Below are 3,480 nucleotides of genomic sequence, written 5' to 3'. Positions count from 1 at the left end.
GTATAGCACACAAAAATCTTCGAAAACACCAAATTTTGCAAGTTTAACGAACTTCGTGACTTTTATGTAGTAGTGCACACAAAAAACTTCCAAAATACCAATGTATTAAAGTTTAACAAACTTCCTGACTTTTATGAAGTATAGCACACAAAAATCTTCCGAAATACAAAAATTTGCAAGTTTAACAAACTTCGTAACTTTTAAGTAGTGTAGTACACAAAAATATTCCAAAAGACCAAATCTTACAAGTTTTACAAACTTCAGGTCTTTTACGTAGTATATAGCACACGAAAATCTTCCAAATGACTAAATTTTGCAAGTTTAACAGACTTCATGACTTTTATGTAGTATATAGTACACGAAAATCTTGCAAAATATTAAAATTTCCAAGTTTAACGAACTTCGTGACTTTTATGTACTATATCACACAAAATTCCTCCAAAAGACCAAATTTTAAAAGTTTAAAAAACATTGTGACTTTTATGTAGTATAGCACACAAAAATTTTCGAAAATACCAAAATTTGCAAGTTTCACGAACTTCGTGACTTTTATGTAGTATAGCACACAAAAATCTTCCAAAATACCAAAATTTGCAAGTTTAATAAACTTCATGACTTTTATGTAGTATAGCACACAAAGATCGTCCAAAATATTAAAATTTGCAAGTTTAACGAACTTCGTGACTTTTATGTAGTATAGCACACAAAAATCTTCGAAAATAGAAAATTTTGCAAGATTAACGAACTTCGTGACTTTTATGTAGTAGTGCACACAAAAAGCTTCCAAAATACCAATGTATAAAAGTTTAACAAACTTCCTAACTTTTATGGAGTATAGCACACAAAAATCTTCCAAAATACAAAAATTTGCAAGTTTAACAAACTTCGTAACTTTTATGTAGTGTAGTGCACAAAAATATTCCAAAAGACCAAATCTTACAAGTTTTACAAACTTCAGGTCTTTTACGTAGTATATAGCACATGAAAATCTTCCAAAAGACAAAATTTTGCAAGTTTTACTAATTTCAGGACTTTTACATAGTATATAGAACATGAAAATCTTCCAAACGAGTAAATTTTGCAAGTGTAACAAACTTCATGACTTTTATGTAGTATATAGTACACGGAAAACTTCCAAAATATTAAAATTTCCAAGTTTAAAAAACTTCGTGGCTTTTATGTACTATATCACACACAAATCTTCAAAAATACCAAAATTTGCAAGTTTAATAAACTTCATGACTTTTATGTAGTATAGCACACAAAAATCGTCCAAAATATTAAAATTTGCAAGTTTAACGAACTTCGTGATTTTATGAGTATAGCACACAAAAATCTTCGAAAACACCAAATTTTGCAAGTTTAAAGAACTTCGTGACTTTTATGTAGTATAGCACACAAAAATCTTCGAAAACACCAAATTTTGCAAGTTTAACGAACTTCGTGACTTTTATGTAGTAGTGCACACAAAAAACTTCCAAAATACCAATGTATTAAAGTTTAACAAACTTCCTGACTTTTATGAAGTATAGCACACAAAAATCTTCCGAAATACAAAAATTTGCAAGTTTAACAAACTTCGTAACTTTTAAGTAGTGTAGTACACAAAAATATTCCAAAAGACCAAATCTTACAAGTTTTACAAACTTCAGGTCTTTTACGTAGTATATAGCACACGAAAATCTTCCAAATGACTAAATTTTGCAAGTTTAACAGACTTCATGACTTTTATGTAGTATATAGTACACGAAAATCTTGCAAAATATTAAAATTTCCAAGTTTAACGAACTTCGTGACTTTTATGTACTATATCACACAAAATTCCTCCAAAAGACCAAATTTTAAAAGTTTAAAAAACATTGTGACTTTTATGTAGTATAGCACACAAAAATTTTCGAAAATACCAAAATTTGCAAGTTTCACGAACTTCGTGACTTTTATGTAGTATAGCACACAAAAATCTTCCAAAATACCAAAATTTGCAAGTTTAATAAACTTCATGACTTTTATGTAGTATAGCACACAAAGATCGTCCAAAATATTAAAATTTGCAAGTTTAACGAACTTCGTGACTTTTATGTAGTATAGCACACAAAAATCTTCGAAAATAGAAAATTTTGCAAGATTAACGAACTTCGTGACTTTTATGTAGTAGTGCACACAAAAAGCTTCCAAAATACCAATGTATAAAAGTTTAACAAACTTCCTAACTTTTATGGAGTATAGCACACAAAAATCTTCCAAAATACAAAAATTTGCAAGTTTAACAAACTTCGTAACTTTTATGTAGTGTAGTGCACAAAAATATTCCAAAAGACCAAATCTTACAAGTTTTACAAACTTCAGGTCTTTTACGTAGTATATAGCACATGAAAATCTTCCAAAAGACAAAATTTTGCAAGTTTTACTAATTTCAGGACTTTTACATAGTATATAGAACATGAAAATCTTCCAAACGAGTAAATTTTGCAAGTGTAACAAACTTCATGACTTTTATGTTGTATATAGTACACGGAAAACTTCCAAAATATTAAAATTTCCAAGTTTAACGAACTTCGTGGCTTTTATGTACTATATCACACACAAATCTTCAAAAATACCAAAATTTGCAAGTTTAATAAACTTCATGACTTTTATGTAGTATAGCACACAAAAATCGTCCAAAATATTAAAATTTGCAAGTTTAACGAACTTCGTGATTTTATGAGTATAGCACACAAAAATCTTCGAAAACACCAAATTTTGCAAGTTTAAAGAACTTCGTGACTTTTATGTAGTATAGCACACAAAAATCTTCGAAAACACCAAATTTTGCAAGTTTAACGAACTTCGTGACTTTTATGTAGTAGTGCACACAAAAAACTTCCAAAATACCAATGTATTAAAGTTTAACAAACTTCCTGACTTTTATGAAGTATAGCACACAAAAATCTTCCGAAATACAAAAATTTGCAAGTTTAACAAACTTCGTAACTTTTAAGTAGTGTAGTACACAAAAATATTCCAAAAGACCAAATCTTACAAGTTTTACAAACTTCAGGTCTTTTACGTAGTATATAGCACACGAAAATCTTCCAAATGACTAAATTTTGCAAGTTTAACAGACTTCATGACTTTTATGTAGTATATAGTACACGAAAATCTTGCAAAATATTAAAATTTCCAAGTTTAACGAACTTCGTGACTTTTATGTACTATATCACACAAAATTCCTCCAAAAGACCAAATTTTAAAAGTTTAAAAAACATTGTGACTTTTATGTAGTATAGCACACAAAAATTTTCGAAAATACCAAAATTTGCAAGTTTCACGAACTTCGTGACTTTTATGTAGTATAGCACACAAAAATCTTCCAAAATACCAAAATTTGCAAGTTTAATAAACTTCATGACTTTTATGTAGTATAGCACACAAAGATCGTCCAAAATATTAAAATTTGCAAGTTTAACGAACTTCGTGACTTTTATGTAGTATAGCACA

Source organism: Vicia villosa, linkage group LG1 (genome assembly GCF_029867415.1).
Source record: "Vicia villosa cultivar HV-30 ecotype Madison, WI linkage group LG1, Vvil1.0, whole genome shotgun sequence".
NCBI classification, from domain to species: domain Eukaryota; kingdom Viridiplantae; phylum Streptophyta; class Magnoliopsida; order Fabales; family Fabaceae; genus Vicia; species Vicia villosa.
This window is presented reverse-complemented; position numbering follows the sequence as displayed.